Here is a 17,110-nt window from a genome sequence, read left to right as displayed (position 1 = left end):
CGGCGACGGGAGGGTGCCCCTACCCCGCTCCGACTCGCAAACAAAGGCCAGGTGCTTAGCTCCAGCGTGCCCAGATTGGGCGCCAACCCCCTCGCTTTGCCCACTTTCCCCTCGTGTGTGTGTGTGTGTGGCGCGGTGGGGCCGGGGGCGACACGAATGCTTTGCTCCGACCCGAGTGCCTCCTTCGGAGCCCCAGCCGCGGAAGGCTGAGAGGCGTGTGCCTGTGCTCGTCTGAGCAGCAGGGAGAAAACGGTGCCGTGAGGGTGTCTGTCCATTCATAACAAAGTTTGCAACTCCCTGAATAGCCCTTTCTGCACCTTAAGAGAGCCCCGTCGCCTCTTCAAAATCCAATCAGTCTGTTTTATCGAAGCCCTTGATTATCCATTGTTGCTGGGCAGAGTAACATCTCGCGGCACCTCAGAGAGCTTCCGGGTATTCCATCCACAGTTCAGAGGTCAGGGGGCATAAAAACCCCTTCTCTCTGACTACCCCTCATCTCCTAAACTTACTCTGCATTTTAGGGTGCCAGCTCTGGGAACCCTAAAAAAGATATAGTATATACAGTGGGACCGCTTCCAGGTCCTTGGACTGCCGACATCTCACCCAGACTTAGGTCACTTTCCGGAGGTGGGAGGCTGTCAGACTGGTCCTTTCTAAAGCTGAGGGTACAGGATGCCCCCTTCTGTCTGCTGGCCAAGAAGTGCCAGGGTGAGAGAAGCTTTCAAGAGAAGGGGTGCTCCGAAGAGCAGTGCCCCAGGATGAAGAGGAACCCAGAGGATGTATGTGTGACAATTCTGGGCTACTGGTGGCAGAGGACGCTGAAAATCCCAACCAATTTTGCAGCTTCTCTGTTGATGGCCCTTCTCTTGGCTCTACCTTCAGACCTCTTTCCTGGACTCCAGTCTCACATTTTCTACTGGACATCAGACATGCTAAGAAAACTAGTGTGTTTTTTTCTTATATTTTACCCAAACTGCTTCCTTCCAGAGGCTGCCCCTTGGCCCTAGTGCCTCTTCTGAAGCCTGCCTAGAGTAAAGCAAACCATCTACACATCGTGGCCCTTCACATACTGTCATGCTCACCTCTGTGACCCACCATCCACTTTTCCCATCTCCTGGCTAAACATTCCTCCTCCCCTGGCCATCCCCTGTAGCACAGTTTTCAGAGCCTCCATCACCTCTGATGGCCTAGTTATAAGCATTCCAGTTTGTCTTCTTCCTCCTAATTCGTAGTGCTCTCCTCCCTTGTTTAGGACAGTCTGTACACGCAGCCTAATATTGGATTGGCTTTGGAGCAGCACCAATGACACCTTATGTCTGCATCTAACTAGAATTTCTGTCGTTTTTTTTCCCTTTCCCACATGAGCCACTCAAGTCAAGACTTCCCCACTTTAGTCATGTCTAAGTACTTACGTACCAGCTTTAAAAAATATTTCTTTCTCTTCTAATTCATTTTATTTATTTCTGTCTGTATATGGTCCTTTAAGACATTTTTGAATCTAGGTTTTCCTATCCAAAGTGCTAATTATCATTAAACTATGGTATGGCATAACTTTGCCATATCACTAGACACCCTCTTGAGTCAAGTTTCATACTTTTGTCTATGATTATTTGATAGGTAAAGAACCTACCTAAATGTATTATTTTGCAGCCCCAATTTTTTCTTGTCCATGAGACTACAAATGACTTTTTCACACACTTTACTGAAATCAAGATACGTGGGGTAGGACAGGCACTACCTGCTTTATCGTCAAATAACCCCACCACAAAAAGAAGTGGGAACGACACTCCTTGCTCTGACACTGAGTGCATCCTCTTGGATTCTGGGTGATCCTCACATTGCTTTAGTATGCACAAAGTGATCTGTTTAATTACCCAGTCTAGGATGTATTCCGGGGCTCAGCCTATAGTTTCAGCCATTGGGGGGAAAGTAGAACATTCACCTCTGTGTGAAATCCTCTTCCATTCTCTAAGATTTCCCAAAACTTTACCAGTAATGATGCTGTAGTCAGGTGATCAAATTATCTCACCACTTTAGAATTTAATTCATCCAGGTCTGCAGATATAACACTGAATATGACAGCTGAAGCCCTTGTCTGCAGGGTTAGTTGAAAGACAGAGTGAAAAGAAAGGAAACTAGTATGGGTAAGATAGATGGATAGTAGATAGATGATAGATAGATAAGTAGATAGAGAGATAGATTTCAGATACTGGGCTTTGTTAGTCCTTCCATGAAGTCTGGGAGAGAATAAACTAAGATTAAGTTACTTGTCAATTTATACATCTGGTAAGTGGCAGAGCTGTCATTCAGACTTGGATTGTCTGACTCCAAGCCTAATACTTTTCGGTACTTTTATACTGTGCCTCTTTGCTTCTAGGACAGCCAAATAGAAACCATCAGTTTGATACAACCCCTCCCCACCACCCTACATCCCCACATATCAGGTTTGCTCCTCCACAACCTGTATTTTATTTTATTTTATTTTATTTTGCGGTACGCGGGCCTCTCACTGTTGTGGCCTCTCCCGTTGCGGAGCACAGGCTCCGGACGCGCAGGCTCAGCGGCCACGGCTCACGGGCCCAGCCGCTCCGTGGCATGTGGGATCCTCCCGGACCGGGGCACGAACCCGTGTCCCCTGCATCGGCAGGCGGACTCTCAACTACTGCGCCACCAGGGAAGCCCCACACCCTGTATTTTAAACTGGGTATCTCCCCAAACCAGTTTCTCTTCGTAGAGAGCTAGAGGACTTGGACTTTAGGTCTTAGAGGACATAGCATCTACTATAGTCTCATTGGAAAAAGCCAGGCCTCCCAAGTTTCTAAACCCCTGAAAGCTCTCTGCCATTTATTAAAAGTCCAGTGAGGTGCCCACAGAGTAATAAAATACCATCGGGATGCTTGAGTTGTTCAGAGCCAGCCCTGGAAACCAGCAGCATTTGAATGTGGAGCACCGTGCAGCCAATATCACCAGCAGCTGGAAAGCACGTAGTAACAGCCCCTAGGCCTGCAGGGCCAAACAAGAAATTTCTAATTTTTATCCTTTCAGCACTTCTGTACCTTTTACATATATAATTTTTGAAGGCCTGACAAAATCTGAAGCCTGATTATTGAAATAAAATTCATGTATTTTACTTTTCCCTCTGGCAAATTCTCACATGAAGTATTGGTTCTGAGGATTTTCTCACATAACAGGGCCTCTTATATGTGTTTTACCAGAAAGATTGATACAGCTTTAAAATAATGAAAAATGGCTACAGTCATATAATTCAGTATCTCGTTTGCTATGCTTTATTACTCACGGTGGTCAGGTGCTCAAGTGGTGTTAATGAGGCCAGGGTTGTGGATTCAGTTCCAGGAGGGCCAGTTAGTCTCACTCTGTTTGCTGGTCAAAGACCCTGGCCCCTTTACTCTGGCCAAGAGCCTCATAAGCCTTTGCTGGTTTAACCATAGGGAAGGCAGGCTCAAGCCTGGTGACTAACTAAGACCTACCATTCTTGGAGACACAGAAACTAAGAGGCCACACTTGGTAAAGATAGCCTTTACCCATATTATTGGAGATATATTAAACTCTACACAACATTAAATCTGTCTTCAATATCCATTTCAGTCTCACCTCCCAGCCACAGGAGTCATCCGTCTGCTGAAAATACATTTCTCCAGTTAATTATGCTCATGACTTTGGCCTGCATTGACTCACGTTCCACCTGGGGAAAGTATAAAAGGCAATGATGGAATAACTGTAGAGGTGAGGAGGGTGCTGACCTCTGCTAGCTGCCATCTTTTTTTTTTCTTTTTTTTTTGTGGTACGCGGGCCTCTCACTGCTGTGGTCCCTCCCGTTGCGGAGCGCAGGCTCAGCGGCCATGGCTCACGGGCGCAGCTGCTCCGTGGCATGTGGGATCCTGCCGGGCCGGGGCACGAACCCGTGTCCCCTGCATCGGCAGGCGGACTCTCAACCACTGCGCCACCAGGGAAGCCTGCTGCCATCTTTTTTGATCCAACACCATACACATGAGTACTATCTATATATTGACTGAAGATTTATTTATTTTTCCATTAGCAAAGAGAAAAAAAAACACCTGTCTGTGCTTTTTTTCAAGTATTTAAACTGTGAAGATCTTTTACAGGTGGGAGGGCAAGAAGGTATTGCTACCAATTAAGCCCACGAACAAAAGTACTCCTAAAAAAGACACCTGCTTTTGATTCTGCACCGATAGGAATAATGGTGTACACACTTACATTAGTCTTTTTTTTAATGTTAAGTAATGATTATTATTTGTTTCTAAGATATTTGTGATAAGCTACTAAGTTGATGAATTCCTTTGGTCAAAGAATTGGAAGCCATACCAAAAAGCCTTGACTTGAATTCCTTTCTTCATTAGCAAGGGGACAGTTGCAGGAAAATATTTGTCTTTTTCTGATGATATCTGTTCTATCTCTCTCATAAAAGTCACAGACGTCACAACTGCTTAACACAGGCAAGGATTCACAGTTAAGAAGACCTCCTGCAGTTAACACATGGAAAATGTCTTTATTTTATTCTTTACCTGACACCTTAAGATTGGAAGTTTACATAATAAGGTCAGAGTTAATATGCCACTCTGGTGAAAGTCTCCTAAAATTAAGAGGGGGCCCTGTTCCAGGGGGCGTTTTGACTGAATCTCAGCAGAGATGGAGGCAAGCTGGGCACACCTGCAGAAGCCTGGGAGGCGGATCCTCGCACCCCATGCCATCCTTTGAGCTGATTCATCCTCAGGGCATCTCCAGCAGGAACTGTTTGTTAAAGCAATAGACTAAGCCACAGTGATATCATGGCTCATTTGCATTTGCCTCCAGGTCAACCACTGTTTAACCTCAAATTTACACTCTCCTGAGTGTATAGCACAAAGTTTACATTAGGCAGATGAGGGTTTGAGTCGTGGGTGAGACTCTACAATTTAAGGATTGTATGACTCTGAGCAAGTGATTTAAACTCTCAGAACCTATTTCATCTTCTGGAAAATGGGAATGAAAAGACCTGCTCCTCAAGGTTACTTTAAGGATTAAATGACTTGGTGATTAGCAAAGGTTTATCAAAGTGTCTTGTAAAAGTGGTCAGTAGAAAATCATGAGGGTCTTCCCTGGTGGTGCAGTGCTTAAGGCTCCATGCTTCCACTGCAAGAAGTGACAGTTTGATCCCTGGTCGGGGAACAAAAATTCGCATGTCTGAAAAAAAAAAAGAAAATCCTGAGATCTCTCTTGCAGATCCGTCCCCTTCCTTTTCCTTTGTATTGATTTCCAATGCCTGCCCTTCAGGTCTGTTTGTATGTCTGTCTCTCTGAAAGTTCCGTTCTCATTTGACTTTCAGGAGGCCTCTACTCACCAAAAAACACACAATGCCTCTGATTTCAGAAAACAATTTCCTGCCCCAATAAACAAAACATTCTGGGCAGATCTCACTCATTGCGAGTTCATGGGGAACACCAACACTGCTTTTCGTTCTTTGTTTCTTATGGAGTTTTGTTCTGAACTGTATTATGTCCGCATCTTTAATGAGAAATGTATTCTGTTGCTATGGTGTATTGAAATTCATGGCTTCCTCCGTGGGTAGAATCATTAGTGCCCACCTCAGGTTTTGCCTAGGGCTTTATGAGATTGAGATCTATGAAACTACACTTAGATAAGTCTCAGTTACATTAAACTCAATGCCCTTGATTCCTAATTTCTGCATCTTAATTCTTCCTGCCTGCAGTTTAGTGGCACAGATATATTGGAGCTGCTGCCAGCGACAATTTGCTCTGACCTGCTACAGTTTTAAGAGTTCCTTCAGAAATAGGCAGGTACACAGTGGGAAGGAGATGAATGGAGTTTTGTGTCATTTATTTCAGGTGCCAGGGTAAGACCCACATTTCAGGAGGTAAAAATGGACATAAATAACTTTTATTCTGGTTCTAAGGTAATGTTTCTGTAGTCAACTTTCGGGTTAATTTGTCTCTCCAGCCTGTGCTGAGCGGGTCTCATTTCCAGTATCTTTGAGCTGGTGAAGTTTCCTTTACAGTGATTAAGGAATTTGTCAAAGCACATCTTCTTTCTCTCTACTCTACAAGGATGCACAATTTTTCATTGGCATTCAGAGCTCCAGTGTCCTGGGATGAGAGCTCTGCTTTTGAAATTTCTTCTCAATATGTTACTGCTGCTGACAAGTATTAGCAGGTAGCTCCCAGACTCTGATAAGAGTTCGGACACTGGCAGTGCTGCTGGGTGCCTCCTGTTGCTCTCATCTGAGATCCAAATAAAAGTCAGACAACCCTCAGAATGGGAGAAAATATTTGCAGATGAAGCAACTGACAAAGGATTAATCTCCAGAATTTACAAGCAGCTCATGCAGCTCAATATCACAAAAACAAACAGCCCAATCCAAAAATGGGCAGAAGACCTAAACAGACATTTCTCCAAAGAAGACATACAGATGGCCAACAAATGCATGAAAAGGATGCTCAACATCACTAATCATTAGAGAAGTGCAAATCAAAACCACAATGAGGTATCACCTCACACCTGTCAGAGTGGCCATCATCAGAAAATCTACAAACAATAAATGCTGGAGAGGGTGTGGAGAAAAGAGAACCCTCCTGAACTGTTGGTGGGAATGTAAAGTGATACAGCCACTATGGAGAACAGTATGGAGGTTCCTTAAAAAACTAAAATTAGAACTACCATATGACCCAGCAATCCCACTACTGGGCAATACCCTGAGAAAACCATAATTCCAAAAGAGTCATGTACCACAATGTTCATTGCAGCTCTATTTACAATAGCCAGGACATGGAAGCAACCTAAGTGTCCATTGACAGATGAATGGATAAAGAAGATGTGGCACATATATACAATGGAATATTACTCAGCCATAAAAAGGAACAAAATTGAGTTATCTGTAGTGAGGTGGATGGACCTAGAGGCTGTAATACAGAGTGAAGTTAGTCAGAAAGAGAAAAACAAATACCGTAGGCTAACACATATACATGGAATTTAAGAAAGTGGTACTGACGAACCTAGTGGCAGGGCAGGAATAAAGATGCAGGCGTAGAGAACAGACTTGAGGACATGGTTGCGGGGGGAAAGGGGAAGCTGGAATGAAGTCAGAGAGTAGCACTGACATATATACACTACCAGACATAAAATGGATGGCTAGTGGGAAGCTGCTGCATAGCACCGGGAGATCAGCTCGGTGCTTTGTGACCACCTAGAGGGGTGGGATAGGGAGGCTGGGAGGGAGACGCAAGAGGGAGGGAATATGAGGATATATGTATGCATATAGCTGATTCACCTTGTTGCACAGCAGAAACTAACACAACATTGTAAAGCATTTATACTCCAATAAAGATGTGAAAATAAATAAAATTCAGAGATTTTAAACTCTACTTGACACATTCAACCTAGAATTGAAGAGGAAATAAGCATTCTAGCCCAGTGGGTCCACAGACCAGTAAAAATCTAGAGAAAATTTTCAGCAGTACCATGAGGTTGCTAGCTTTTTATGTTGCTATGTAAACATATTAAAAAAATCTGTTAATGCCTAGAACATTGTTTTATAAAAGAACATGTTAGCATACAGTAGAAATGACAAATCTTAGAATTAAAAATAAATAAATTTGACTTCATAAACAACTCATGTTGCAATGTAACAGTCACTACATAATTTTAGCAGAAACTAACACATTCTTTCTTTCTTTCTTCCTTCCTTTCTTTCTTTTTTTCTTTCTTTTCTTCCTTCCTTCCTTCCTTCCTTCTTCTCTCTCTCTCTTTCTTTCTTTCTCTCCCCACTCCCCATTTCCCTCCTTCCTTTGCTGGAAAGGAGAAGATGCAAACATCATCAGAGACCAGTACTGGTCTGGGACTCTCTGATAAAGTCAACCTCCTCATTCTAAGGTAAGAAAACTGAGGCTCTCTGAGGTGAGCTGAATTGATGAAAGCTGGGACTAGGCCCAGACCTCCTGGCTCCTTGTCTAGCATTTGTTTTCCCTGCTGTCTTTGTAATGGAATTCATGGTGATGTCCCAAAGGTACAGCCAGATCCTGGAATATCTTCTTAATCATCAAATAAAATTATTTTGCCTTCTATTAAGTTGTGATGTTAAGTAAATTGACTACAGTCTAATTCTTTAAAAATCAATAATACCTGTGTGGGAATTCTCTAGTGGCTAGCTAGAGTATTTGTTCCCTAAGGAATGATTTGCTAGTCTTTAAAACCAAACAAACAAATAAACAAAACAAACCCAGACAGTTAAGATTGAGGTCGACCTTAAAGATTCCCCACTTAAACACTTATACATTAAAACAGTGTATTGAGGACGTTTGGGGATTGGGTGGTTCTAGAATACCCTTCACAAAAGCAAAGGATTGATTTACTAAATTGCATGACTTACACACCACTTTTCACGTTTTCCAAACCCTTCCTCTCATTAGTTTCTACCTCAACATTCTAGTCTCTGACCTCCAAGGTCAAGAGAGACATCGCAAGCATGACATTTTAATTTTGGCCCTTGTTCTCCTTCTTGACCATTGTAGTATTTGGCCCTATTGATTAGTTACTGTTTCTTGAAACTAATACTATTCCCATTCCTCATCCTTGGGAAGCACTACCCTGGCTCTCTTACCTCTCCGCCTCCTTTGATGACTTCTCTTCTTCATCAGGAATGGGCGTTCCCCAATATTCCATCCTTGAGCCTCCTTCATCCTCTATAAATGCAAGTCTTATCCTCTCCTATGACTTCATCCACCACCACCTCTAGGCCCAGATCTTTATTACCACCTCTTCCAAGTTCCAAGCTCACTTTTTCTAACCTCATGCTGAATGTTTCCAACTGTGTGTATCACCATTTCTTCAAACACAACGTGATTAAAACAGAATTCATCTCCTGAGGAAGAGCCTTCCCCACGAACTCTTGTTTTCCACACCAGCTAGCTTTGCCTTCCTCCCAACATCTACATCTGTGTTATTGGTACTACCATCCTTGGAGGAATGATTTCTAGAACCAAGGCCTTATTCCTCCAGTGACACGGGCAAAGGAACCAGCAGAAATAATAAACACCACTCAGTCAAGATATCAGGACACACTGCTTCTCCCTGTTGCATCGCCCCTGCCCTGACCTCTATAACAGAGTTTGGTATGTAAGAAACAAAATAAAAGGTGGGGGGAAGGATAAATTAGGAATTTAGGATAAGCAGATATACACTGCTATATACATAATAGATAATCAACCAGGACCTGCTGTGTAGCACAGGGAACTTTACTCAATATTCTGTAATAGCCTATATGGGAAAAGAATCTGAAAAAGAATAGATATAAATATACATATAACTGAATCACTTTGCTGTACACCTGAAACTACACAACATTGATAATCAACTCGACTCCAATTAAATAAAAACAATGACTCCCATAGAGTCACCTTCAAACCACAGACCAAGGTCATCTAGACTTAAAATATTTAAAAGCAAAGACAAGATTCAGGAGTTAATGGGAGAAAATGAGCTTTGCCAAGGACTTCTGGAGGAAGCTGTGATTCTTCTCGAATGGGCAGGATATCAACGTGGATCAGCAAATTTCAAAGTCTCTTCATTATGGAACCCTATGCTTTGAATCCTGGCGTCAGCATATATTAGCTTTATGAACTCAGGTGAGACACCTGACCTTTCCTTGCTTCAATTTCATATTTGCAAATAAAAATACAATTTAAAGTTGTTAATAGGATGGTTGAAGAATTGAAGTGGTCAGTATCTGTAAAGCTTTTAGAACAGTGATTGGTAATGAACAGATGCTGAGTTAATGTCTGCTTTCCCAGAAGCAGACCCTGAGACAGGGATTTGGGAGATGATCCCAGGAAATACCTGTAAGTGAGGAAGTGAGATGGGGAAGGGAAGAAAGCCAGTAAGGGGTAGGTTATCAAGCCAGTTTCCACTGTGAGAAAGTGGAAAGCCTAATCACATTGGGGAACTCTGGGAGTCAGTAAGGAACACTCACCTCAGAGTCACCCCCAGAAGGTCAAGGAACCTGAGGTATTTACATACTATATCCAGTCAGTGTTGAAGCCTGTCCCAGGGGAGTGAATTCTCTGGCTGCCAGAGAAAGCCCTCAGGCAGTTGGAAACTGGGCCGGCAAATCCCCTACAATGGTAGGGCCTAAGGAGATACCGGCATGCTCAATAAATACGCCATCATCATCATCACTGTTGAAGTGCAAAAGCAAAATGGATGAAAGCCAGGGTCTTCTGGCTAAAGCTGGTAGGAGACAGTGAGGGTGATGAGCCCAAGCCTTGCACTGGGAGCCCAGTTCTCTCATCCCAGCTGAAAGACCTGAGTCACCGCTACAGAATCTTAGAGATCCACAGAGCAGTTTGTGGAGCACGGTTCACGGTGCCTACTACCGGGACCCTTTCCCTCCTCAAGGATCTGCAACTTAGTTTCTGAGACAAACTATAAACATAGTACAGTAAGGTAAGCAGCAATGGAAATTGGGACTTGTTCAGTGTCCAGTGAGTGGAGCAGAAGCTTTTTGGAAGGGTGAGATTGCCATGGGCTGGAGCGGTCAGAATGGCTTAGGCTCAGCCCTATACGATGATTGGTTTTCAATTCTTCTAACGAACAGGGCAGAGTAGAATTTCCAGGAGGCAGCAATATGCTGTTGAAGGCCTGGGGGCTGGGACTGCTGCTTCACACCATCCCTCAGTTATCCTGGAACATGCAAAGTGCTTTATGCTAGCAGTGATGCCATTCTCCCTAAACCAGCATTCGCAGAGGCAGGCCCAGCTTTCAATCTCTCTCTCCGCCCCTGCACCGATCTTCCATCTTAAACGTTATCTCTCATATCATAATAATAGCTATCAACAGCTCTGTGAGATAGGCATTTTTATCACCATTTTATAGATGAAGAGATTAAGATTGGGGGTTAAGGAATGCCTTTTAAGCTAAATTTGGATTTACGTCTTAGTCTGTCTTATTTCAAAGCCAGACCAAATCACTATGCTTGATGCCTCCAGTTCAGGCAAAGAGGAGACAAAGAACTCTTTTAATTACTTGAAATTTGGGAGAGTCAAATTAGATCCTGCAGATTGATCCAAAGCACTTATATTGATAGGTTTTTTTCTTCTCTCTCAGAGTCAGCACAGCTATGGGCACCTCTTCTAAGGCTACTTCTCTCCCAGCAGCTGCAAATTGGGAAGGGACAAAAAAGAGTAGATTGATGTCCATTTGAGTGACAACTTCCTTGCCCTGGTCAACAGATGGTGCCTTTATGGCATTCTTGGATAGCTAGGAGAAGAAGAATTCCTTGAGATCTGAGTTCAGCCCCATTTCTGCAAAAATTGCAAGGCTCATTCAGCCAGTACTTAACATTCCATCTGTTACCTTTTGGCAGTTTTTTTTTTTAAATCAAAGGTACTCATTACCTGAAGCCTCCTTTCGCTGTAACAGATGTGTTAAACATATCATTCATTCATTCATTCATTCATTTCTAATAAGACAGCTCAGAAAAGTAGAGAAAGTAAAATATTATTCTTCATTTACAGGTAAGGAAAGATAAATGACCAATAATGATCCTTTAATATGGTCTTTCCCTCTTGTAGACACCCCTCCCCCACCTCCCTGTCAGCATCTCCAGAGAAAAAGTTCTGCAAGATTCCAGAGTAAATCTTAGGAAGGGCAGTTGTAGGCTCTTCTCAGAGTTCCGGTTAAGTGATGGCTTGCCAATCCCTGAGGCCAGAGGTCTTCTCCATTTCTTCATCAGATAAATCCATGACTGTGTGCTAAAAATCCTTGGGTAAAATCATACCATGATGAAAGGGATCAGATACGAAAAGATGGCTGAAGAGGTCATTTCCCAGATACTTCAGAAATATTTTAGGATACCCTGGGCTCCTTGAGGCACTGGGCTCTCTGGGACCACCTGTGTATGTGGACATGCCATTCCAAGTATAGAATCTCATGAAGCTAGCCCCAGCTTGGGAAGTTAATGCTGAAAATGTACAGTTGAGTTGGCTGAGACATAGAATTCGAGTTACTTGCCCAAGGTTACATAGCTAATCAGTGGTGGGATCTAAATACAGGCAGACTGTATGAGTTATCTATTGCTGTATTACAAATTACCCCAAAACTTAGGGACTTAAAACAACATTTACTGTCTCATACTTTATGTGGGTCAGGAATCCGGGTGGGGCTTAGCTGGGTCTTCTGACTCAGCGTCCCTCACAGGCTGCATTCAAGGTTGGTCAGCAAGGGCTGGTCATATCAAGGATCAATGGGGGGAGGATTGACTTCCATCGTCTCTCATGTGTTTATGGACAGAATTCAATTCCTCGTGGCCTATTGGACTGAGGGCCTCAGCTCCTCTCTGAATGTTGGCCAAAGCCTGCCCATAGTTCCTTGCCACATGGGCCTCTCCATAAGGAAGTTTACAACATGGCAGGTCACTTCATTAGAACAAGGAAGCCAGAAGATTCAGAGGGAAAGAGAGGGAGAGAGAAAGTGCTAGCAAGATGGAAGTCACAATCTTTTGTAGCTTAATCTCAGAAGTGACATCCCACTACCCTGCCACATTCTATTCATTAAAAATTATTTCCTAGGTCCAACCCACTCTCAAAAGGGGTGTATAATACAAAAGTTGTGTATAATCTAGAGGGCAGGATCAGTGGGGGCATCTTCAAGGATGCCTTCCACACAGTCTGACTGCAGAGCCCAAGGCACTGATCAAGAGAGGAAACGGACACATTTTCCTTAGAGTCAAATTCAGAAGAGCATAGAGATGGGAAATTTCTAGCCCAGGGACCAGCTCCAGGAAGGATCTAAAGTTAATAATTTTCAGATCACTTCAGGTTTGGGAGTTATGTGTCCCTACCTGGCAAACTCTGCCGTTCAGCTCTAAGGGTAAAGAAAATGGAAAGCTGGGAATAATAATTTCTCCAATTCCTTCTTTAAAATTAGTGATGAGAGCAGTTTAACTCAGGAACAGTCACTCTTCCCTCTCTCTGTCTTCCTGTCCTTTGTCTTTTCCGCCCTGATTTTGTATGTCTCTCTGTGGCAATTTCTCACTGTCCATACTGTGTCTCTTTTCCGTTCCCCTCCCACCTGACCAGATTGCTCTTCCTATTCTCTTATTTTCTTCTTGAGCTGTGTTTTTCTTATCCTTTGTCCTTCTTATTCCCTAGGTTGTTTTTATTTTTATTTTTTTGGCTACACTATGGGGCATAAGGGATCTTAATTCCCCCACCAGGGATCGAACCCGAGCCCCCTGCATTGGAAGGTGAGTTCTTTACCACTGGACCACCGGGGAAGTCCCCCTTGGTTCTTTTATTATTTATTTATTTATTTATTTTTAACCAGAAAAAACAATATTACTTTTAATTTAGATATTTCTAAAGAAAATTTTGTTCATGAAATGTGTATATATATAGTTTCACACACACTGTATTTTATTTTTTCCGCTTTTTTTTTTTTTTTTTTGTGGTACGCGGGCCTCTCACTGTTGTGGCCTCTCCCGTTGCGGAGCAACAGGCTCCAGACGCGCAGGCTCAGCGGCCATGGCTCACAGGTGCAGCTGCTCCGCGGCATGTGGGATCTTCCCGGACCGGCGCACGAACCCGTATCCCCTGCATCGGCAGGCGGACTCTCAACCACTGCGCCACCAGGGAAGCCCTGTATTTTATTTTTACAAGAGTTAATAGGTTGCTTTTAAATTTTAATTTATAAGAAGGTTTTAGGAAGGAAGAAGTTGAGATCAAACAAATTCATCACCATGTGGTAGAATGGTCAGTTCTATGTCAACTTGGCTAGACTACAGTACCCAGTTATTTAATCAAACACTAATCTGATGGTGTTGTGAAGATATTTTGTCAATGTGCTTATGATCCACAGTCCGTTGACTTTATGTAAAGGAGATTATCCTGTATAGTCTGAGTTGTATTGATCTAATCTGTTGAAACTGAGGTTTCCTGGAAGAGGAAATTTTGCCTGTGGATTGCGACATCACTCCTGCCCAGGAGTTTCCAGCTTTCTTGTCCTGATAGACTTGCCTAGTTCCCACAACCACATTAGTCAATTTCTTTATATATATATATATATATATATATACACACACACACACACACACACACATACACACGTATATCCCAATAAACCCATTGTAAATTGAAAATATCTTAAGTCAAAAGTGCATTTACTACACATAACCTACTGAACATCATAGCTTAACCTAGCCTACTTTAAACAGGCTCAGAACACTTAACATTAGCCCCCAGTTGGGCAAAATCATCTAACACAAAGCCTATGTCATGATAAAGTGTTGAATGTCTCATGTAATTTATGGAATGCTGTACTGAAAGTGGAGAAGAGAATGGTTGTATGGGTACAGAATGGTTGTAAGTGTAACAGTTGTTTATCCTTCTGATTGCATGGCTGACTGGGAGCTGCCACTGCCCAGCATCGAAAGAGAGTATCATACTAGTCTGGGAAAAGATCAAAATTCAAAGTATGGTTTCTACTGAATGTGTATCACTCTTGCACCATTGTAAAGTCAAAAAATCATAAGTCAAACCATTGTAAGTTGGGGACCATCTGTACCTATATCTGGGTATAGATGTATAGATAAATACAGAACTTACTGATTCTCTTTCTCTAGTGGAATACTGAATGACACAAGTGGGAATGTCCAGCAGTTCTGAAAGTGGTCTCTATAATGGTTGGGAGAGAAAAGCATATGTTCATTTTAAAAGAAGAGTTGATTAATTCAAAGAAATGAGGTTTGGGCGATACTTCTTTTCTTTCCAGATAAGAATTCTCAATGTCCCTCAAGTTATGTATGCTGCCCCTGTGGTCTGAATCAGTCCTTGGTAACACCCTCTTCAGACTTTTTCAGCCACTATTCCCTGTCCCATCAAAACTTGCTTGTCATGTTTTCCATTCTCTCAGGGAACTAGTTGCTAATACATTGTTCTATTATTCTGTTTTATTCACATTTACATTCCTAGCTCTGAGTCTTGCAATGTATGCCATTGCATACAGGTTTATTTAAAGGCTGACTGGTAAGTTTACATTTAAATCGGAGCATCCAGTGTCTTAACCCAAAGATAAGACAAATGGTCAGGTTCAAGCACCGTGAGGGACACTGAAAGGGGAATACTTTGGGCCAGGAGCATCTCTTCATGCTTCTCAAATCCTATCGCTCAGCTGCCTCATCTGCCACCCATATTCATATTACATTTCTGTGCCTGTTCCAATATGTGGTCACAGACTGACATTAAACCATGCAAACTGCCTGTGCCCAAACTCCACATAAAAAGCACCGGTCTCGGGCTTCCCTGGTGGCGCAGTGGTTGAGAATCTGCCTGCCAATGCAGGGGACACGGGTTCGAGCCCTGGTCTGGGAGGATCCCACATGCCGCGCAGCAACTAGGCCCGTGAGCCACAGCTACTGAGCCTGCGCGTCTGGAGCCTGTGCTCTGCAACAAGAGAGGCCGCGATAGTGAGAGGCCCGCGCACCGCGGTGGAGAGTGGCCCCCGCTCGCCCCAACTAGAGAAAGCCCTCGCACAGAAACGAAGACCCAACGCAGCCAAAATTAATTAATTAGTTAATAATTTAAAGAAAAAAAAAAAGCACTGGTCTCAAAGTGTGTTCTGAGGACCCCGAGAGATCCCCAAAACACTCTCAGGGAGTCTACTAGGTCCTCTGTTTCCACCTACATATCTATGAGATGCTGTATTTTCTTCATACACTTCAATTGAAACAACATATTTAATATATTTAAAGTCATTATCAAAATGTGAGAACGGCTCTTGATGTTAAGAATGCAACATTCTGCTCTTGCAGGCATACTGTCCAGGCATTAACATGCAAGTGAATGGGGCGTTATGTGGCATACACGTCCCTGGGCAGCTGCTCTGGCACTGCTCAGCTATATAATATAGATGCATATGGAACACCTGGAAACTAAGAGGAGTGTGAACCTTCAAGAAAAAGTTGTGTTTCCTAAGCACTCCCAAGTGTGAAGGGTTTATTACTATCTTGTAAGTAAACCATACCCCAGGCTTCCATGGCCTGGGGATATACCTAACATAGTAACATTAGTCATATAAATGCAAGCCTTGCTGTTTTATATTTGGTATTTATCCAATCCATCTCTCTGTCCATAATTGATGGAAAAATCATTTTTGGAACCTACCTAAGATATTATTTTTAACTTCAGTAACACTTATTGCATTATGTGTGGGAAATAACATATCAATAAAGAAAATTAGGAAAATAGAGAAAAGCACACAGAAACCTAAATTACAGGGTAGTTCCAGCATCCAGATTATTAGTCAAGTAGTATGTAACACATGTATCATGGATATATATTTATACATTATTATGATTATATAAAAAGCCTTTGCATGTTAAAAATAACTCCTTGAAAAAAAAGGAACAACATATTACAACAGGTTATAAATGAAAAAGCATATATAATAATCATGTTCTCTTTTATTAAGTCATCCATGAAAGAGATTTGAAAAAATGTACAATGATGGCATTTTTCTCACGAAATTTTTTGGGAAAACAGTTATTTTGCATAAACTGTTATATGCAATGAGCTTATTATTGTTATTTTAAATGAGTTAATATGTACCTATTTTTAGAAATTTAATCTGTTTTAATTTCTAATATGAGAAATATCATTAGATATAACCCACATAAACAAAAGCTCTTTGTGCTCTCAGTCATTTTTAAGAGAGTAAAGAATTCTAAAACCAAAATGCTTGAGAAACCGCAGCTATAGATCCTTGATTATGTTTCTGCTGGACCAAGAAGCACAGTGTACCCCTGGGGATAACTGGTCATCCCCAGGAATAGGGAGCAATTTAGAGTGACATGTAGCCTCAAGCCTGTCCCTTTCCTTTATGGTCAAATCCACATCAGAGGCCATATTTCATATTCCTTCATTATCTTCTACAGAGCCTAGCAGGAAAGTGAGCACACAATACACACTCTTTAAAATGCATTGATTGATTTTTCTTGATCTTCAATTGTACAGAATGTATTAATTTGGAGTAAGGAGGTCTCTCATCCAGCTCAAGAAGCTTAATGTCAACCTCAGGAGCTAAGACA

Source organism: Neophocaena asiaeorientalis, unplaced genomic scaffold (assembly GCF_003031525.2).
Source record: "Neophocaena asiaeorientalis asiaeorientalis breed wild unplaced genomic scaffold, Neophocaena_asiaeorientalis_V1.1 scaffold119, whole genome shotgun sequence".
Classification (NCBI taxonomy): Eukaryota; Metazoa; Chordata; class Mammalia; order Artiodactyla; family Phocoenidae; genus Neophocaena; species Neophocaena asiaeorientalis.
This window is presented reverse-complemented; position numbering follows the sequence as displayed.